Source organism: Pygocentrus nattereri, chromosome 9 (assembly GCF_015220715.1).
Source record: "Pygocentrus nattereri isolate fPygNat1 chromosome 9, fPygNat1.pri, whole genome shotgun sequence".
Lineage (NCBI taxonomy): Eukaryota > Metazoa > Chordata > Actinopteri > Characiformes > Serrasalmidae > Pygocentrus > Pygocentrus nattereri.
The window spans coordinates 22,034,118-22,040,874 of record NC_051219.1 but is presented as its reverse complement, the minus strand read 5'-3'; positions in this window follow the sequence as shown (position 1 = coordinate 22,040,874).

Below are 6,757 nucleotides of genomic sequence, written 5' to 3'. Positions count from 1 at the left end.
TACATACATACACATATATATATATATATATATATATATATATATATATATATATATATATATATATATATATATATATAAATAAATAAAAATAATATTTTCTTTTCTCAATAAAGTTTAGCTATAATGACTCGTGCAAATGTGTGCATGTTTCTATTAAGAATTTAGAAGCCCAAAATAATCTGGCAAAGAAGAGTGCCCTTAAAGCATGGTCCACAGAGTAAAATTGCAGTGCTGTCCTACAGGAGCCTGGTTCAACTTAGTTTTCAGGTAAAGTTCTGTTGCTATACAGTTGTGCTCAAAATAATAGCAGTGTCTTTAAAAAAATGAGTAAATGTCAAAATTCTTCTAACAAATTGTACTTTAATGAACACAAATGCATTGGGGACACAGCACATTCTATTCCAAAGCAGGACAATTGGGAAAAGTAATTAAAACTCAAATAATAATAATGATATTTCACAGAAAGTCAGAAACGTAATGTTAAAAAAAATAGCGTTGACATCTTTTCTTGGAAACTCAAATGTACTGCACAAACTAAGAAATTCTTGATAAGTCTACTTGGTTGAGTATCCTAAACTAATATTTTGTTGCAAAACCACGGTTTCTGATAACTGCTTCACATCTGTGGTGCATGGAGTCAACCAATTTCTGGCAACGGTCAACAGGTATTGCAGCCCAGGCCAATTGTACTATATTCCACAATTCCCCTGCGTTTCTTGGTTTTGCCTCATGCACTGCATTTTTTATGTCAGCCCACAAGTTTTCTATGGGATTAAGGTCCAGGGATTGTGCTGGCCACTCCATCAGTTGAATCATGTTCGTTTGGAACCATGCTTTTGCTCGCTTGCTGGTATGTTTTGGGTCATTATCTTGTTGAAAGGTCCACCTCAAAGGCATTTCCTCTTCAGCATATGGCAGCATGAGACTTCTTCCAATTTCCTGATGTACTCAAATTGATCCATGATCCCTGGTATGCGATAAATAGGACCAACACCGTAGTAGGAGAAACATCCCCATATCATGATGCTTCCACCACCATGCTTAACCGTCTTCACTGAGTACTGTGGCTTGTATTCTGTGCTTGCAGGACGTCTGACGTACTGTCTGTGACCCTTGGACCCAAAAAGAAGAACCTTGCTTACATCAGTCCACAAAATGTTACGCCATTTCTTCTCAGGCCACTCAATGTGTTCTTTGGCAAATTCTAACCGCTTCTGCACATGTCTTTTATTTAACAGTGGGACTTTGCGGGGGCTTCTTGCTGGTAGGTTGATTTCAACAAGACGTCTTCTGATTGTACCAGTACTCACAGTCAACTGAAGGTCTTCCTTGATCCTCTTGGAGCCGATCATTAGCTGAGCCTTTACCAGTTTGGCTATTCTCCTATCCATTTGAGGAGTTGTTTTTCTTTTTCTTCCACGTTTTTCTGGTTTTTCTTCCCATTTCAAAGCATTGGAGATCATTTTAGCTGAACAGCCAATCACTTTCTGTACTTCTTTATAGGTTTTCCCCTCTTTTATTAGTTTCTTTATTAAAAAACGCTCATCTTTAGAACAGTGTCTTGAACGACCCATTTTTCTTGTTTTTTCAGGACAAATGCACAGCCAGCATGTCAGTTGCCTTGCTCCTTAAATAAGGATCACCTGTTTACACCCTTTTTTCCCAGAATGCCCTCCCTAAGTGACGGCCTCCCTAATTGAACTCACCACTGCTATTTATTTGAACACACCCTTTTCAGTTAATCATTCAATTTCACAGAATCTGCAGTATGCATGGGTGGCCTGTTGGGTTTGTTGGTTTTCTATACCCTTATTATACCCTCCAAAAACTTACTTGTGGTGTAGAGGTTGAAATTTTAACAAAAACATTGATTTATCTTGCTGCTGTTGGGGCACTGCTATTATTTTGAGCACTACTGTATCTATCAGCTTCACCTTCTAAGCTGTACATGGTAATAATAAAGGTTTGGAAAGTTGTTACTCATGACTGCTTGTGAAATTGTAGCATGAGGGTGTGAAAAAAAAAAAACTTCAAAGGATTGACCCTTTGCTGGAAAAAACGTGTGTGTATTAGCTAGGGGTCTTTCTACCAGCTTAACTGCGTAGAGCTTGCTTTGGCCTTGGTCATCTCATAGACTTGGAATAGATGGCTTTTATCATACTGAGATGAAGCAAAGGGAAAAATTAGATATATTCATCATCCCATTTAGCTCTTAAGAAATGGCTTTTCTCAAGTGGTCATATGACTGTCCTGAGGATAATATATTACAGGTCTCGCATCTATTTTTCTCCTTTAAGATTAGCATCCATAATAAGCCTGTTTTTAAAATTTGGACAATGCACCAGTCTATACATGTAAGGAAGTAAGTAAAACTTTATTTATATAGCACTTTTCCAGAGTGACTCACAAAGTGCTTTACAAAGTACTTACATATATACTCAAATAAGTAAAACACACAGTTTAAATACTCAAATACACACCGACTTATAAAGCACATTGATCAAAAGCTGTTAAAAGCAAGAGAATAAAAATAAGTCTTTAAACGTTTTTTAAAAACCTCAGTTGATTCAGAGAGTCTGACATCAGTATAGGAAGATTATTCCACAATTTTGGAGCATAAACTGCAAAAGCCTGATCCCCTTTTGATTTTAAGTTACGTGGAACAGTTAGTAACCCCTGATTTGAAGACCTTAAAGTTCTCGCACTATGAAGAGGAAATAAGAGCTCAGTAATGTATGCTGGAGCCTCGTTATGAACAGCCTGATAAGTAAGCATTAAAATTTTAAAATCAATTCTGTAGCTTACAGGCAACAAGTGTAGAGAAGCCAATACTGGTGTAATATGTTCCCTGCGCTTTGTCCTAGTGAGAAGAGAGCAGCTGCATTTTGAACAAGCTGTAAACGAGCCACCTCTCTCTGACCCAGACAAGTAAATAAGGCATTGCAGTAGTCCAAACGGGTGGAGACAAAAGCATGAATAATTTTTTCAATGTCAGAAAAGGGCAGGAAATTTCTAATTTTATTAATATTTCTAAGTTGAAAAAAGCAGGATTGAAGAAGCTTCTTGATGTGTAAGGAGAAACGGATGTGGGAGTCAAAAGTCACACAGAGATTTCTAAAGGGCTTTGCCTTTAAACCAACACAATCAATAGCTAACTGCACCTTTTTGGACATTTCCTCAGAGCCCACAATTAAAACCTCTGTATTTTCATCATTTAGTTTAAGAAAATTGTGAGACATCACAATTAGCCAATCTACCAGTGTCACTTTGTTTGACTGATAGATATATCTGTGTATCATCAGCATAAAAATGAAAAGAAACATTGTCTTTGAATAAGATCACCTCAAGGGAGCATATATAAAGAAAATAAAAGTGGACCCAAGATAGACCCTTGAGGCACCCCACTGCTGAGATATGCAGGGACAGACATCCTGTCACCCACAGACACCAAAAATGACCTGTTTGATAAATAAGAATAAAACCATTTTAGTGCTGTCCCAGAAATTCCAGCCCATTGACTCAACCTTTACAATAAAATACCATGATCAATGGTATCAAAAGCTGCGCTTATGTCCAAAAGAATTAAAAGTGATACCTCATCAGGATGCGTTAAAAGATCATTTAAAACTCTCAGAAGAGCTGTCTCAGTGCTATGCTTTGGGCGAAAGCCAGATTGAAATGTTTCCAGAATGGCGTTGTCTTTAAAAAACTGCATAAGTTGAACTGAGGCTGTCTTTTCCAAAATCTTGGAAATAAAAGGTAATTTAGAGATAGGCCTAAAATTATTACAATTTGATGAATCAAGATTTGATTTCTTAAGAAGTGGTACAACACAAGCTTGTTTAAAAAGGTCAGGAAAACAACCTGAAGTAAGAGATGCATTTGTAATATGCAATAAGCAAGGAGCAACAGACAACAAGACATTTTTCAAAAAACTAGACGGCATAACATCAAAAGGGGAAAAGGAAGGGCGCAAGCCTTGCACAACAGATACTGAATCCTCCAGAGAAATTGGTTCAAATTGATCAAAAAGAACCATGTTACAAGGACAAAGAGAAACCATTGAACTACTTGGTGGCAAAACAATGCTAGCTCTTAAGTCACTAACCTTATCTATAAAAAATTTAGAAACTTTCCACAATCAATGTTGGAAGCTGAACTAGTAAAAGAGGCCCCATTTATCAACTGGTCAATGGTGAACAAAAATCTCTAATTATGCTTATTAGCAGCAACCAAGTTTTTAAAATAAGCTCTTCTCGCATCTCTAACATGTATATTAAAAACAGTTAGAAGGTCTTTTAAATAAAGATAATGAACTTGTCATTTTGATTATTTCCATCTACGCTCAGCTTGTCTACGTTTTTTCTTCAGAGCTATGATTTCCTCATTTAACCATAGGGAAGGATTTATCATAGATTTAACCCTGGTTCTAATAGGTGCAATCTAACACAGTAGTGCATACATCATTAAAACTACTGACCAAGTCATTCACCTGATCACAGGGGATCTAGATCTAAGGTATAGAGTTCTATACCTTAGAAAAAAGACTGGTATGCACAGGAATCATTGTTTAGAAAACATGAGCAAATACGTTTTGATTTTGTGACTGGAGCAAGGAGCTCGGCATCAAACAGAATACTGCTGTGATCTGACACTATAGGGTCCTCCACACGAACAGAGTGGACAGTCAGACCCCAAGTAAAAACCAAATCTAACGTATGCCCTTTAAAATGGGTAGGGCCAACCACATGCTGGCAAAAATTAAAAAAGATTCTGTGATGCTTAATAAATGAGAAGCAAGCATATTTGCATCATTGTCTACATGTACATTAAAATCACCAACAAAAAAACTCGATCAAAATTAAGAACAATCTCTGACAATAAGTCAGCTAACTCGTTTAAAAATGCACTGTTTGGTTTAGGAGGGCGGTAAACAATAATACACAATACTGGGTCTGCATACATGATTTTAAATGCCAGAATTTCAAAACTCAAAAATTGTCCAAAACTGAGCTGAGAACACTTTATACTATTTCTATATACTGCAGCAACACCACCGCCCCGACCACGGGTTCTAGGAGAGTTTAAATACTGATAATCCTGCGGACACAGTTCAACAAGCTGGTGATGTTCTCCTGCTTTGAGCCAGGTTTCTGTAAAGAATAAAAAGTCTAGTTTTTGGAAGATATAAAGTCATTTATAACAAATGTTTTATTAGAGAAAGACCTTATGTTTAGTAAGGCCAGTTTACAGAGTCTATCTTCGAGCCTGTCCAGCAACCTGGAGCTCCGCCAGCTAAATCAACAACGCAAAGCCACACATCCCATGAGCGTGGTGCGATGTGATAGCGTTCAAGGCCCTCTGCCTCGAGACGTAGACATATAGAGTCAAGTCAAGTTGAGTCTGAGTCAAGGCTGAAACAAGATTTAATATTTTTTTCTGAATCTAAAAGCAAATATTTGTAGTTCATTGCTCATTCATTACCATTTTTTTGTATTTTGTAAAATACTACACTGAATGAAATAGAACCTGCAGCAATTCAGGAAGAAACAACATTACATATTGTGCTGGTCAACCTAGTTTAACATAAACTGACCTGTAAAGACTTTCCTTTGGGTGAAGCTCGGACTTGGATCCAGTTCATCTCTGACAGCATAAATGCTGCTCTTTCCACCAAGAGCTCTACAGGTAGCAGTCCTTCTGGCTATGGTACATTCATGCTTCCATGCTGTACCAGAAGTAGAGGCATATGGCTCACCAATTGGGCTACCTGGAGCATATGGCTAAGCTCATTTCCAGGCAGAAAGAGAGCAGGGCTGCTGTAACACAGAAGCCGAGGAAAAACAAGCCCTGCTCTGATGAGTCCTTTCTGATGACAGAAAAAGAAACAAGTGATGAAGTCAAACAGACTTTATACAGGAAGGCTAAAAAAAAACCAAGTGAGGAGAGTGCCAGATATAATGCCATGGAAAAAGAAGAAGACTTGGATCTACAACCCCAATTCAAATGGTGTTGGGATGTTGTGTAAAACATAAATAAAAACAGAATACGATGATTTGCAAATCCTTTTCAACCTATATTCAATTGAATACACTACAAAGACAAGATATTTCTCAGGGCAGTCGTGGGCTGGAGGTTAGGGATCTGGCCCTGTGACCGGAAGGTTGCTGGTTCGATCCCCAGGGCCGACAGTCTATGACTGAGGTGTCCTTGAGCAAGACACCTAACCCCCAACTGCTCCCCGGGTGCTGTGGATAGGGCTGCCCACTGCTCTGGGCAAGTGTGCTCACTGCCCCCTAGTGTGTGTGTTCACTAGTGTGTATGTGGTGTTTCACTTCATGGATGGGTTAAATGCGGAGGTGGAATTTCCACGGTTGTGGGAAAAAAAGTATCACTTATTTAATGTTCAAACGGATAAACTTTGATGTTTTTTGCAAATATTCACTCATTTTGAATTTGATGCCTGCAACACATTCCAAAGAAGTTGGGACAGGGCCATGTTTACCACTGTGTTACATCACCTTTCCTTAACAACACTCAATAAGCGTTTGGGAAATGAGGACCCTAATTGTTGAAGCTTTGTAGGTAGAATTCTTTCCCATTTTTGCTTGATGTACAACTTCAGTTGCTCAACAGTCCGGGGTCTCCGTTGTTATATTTTGCACTTCATAATGTGCCACACGTTTTCAATGGGAGACAGGTCTGGACTGCAGGCAGGCCAGTCTAGCCCCCGCACTCTTTTACTACAAAGCCA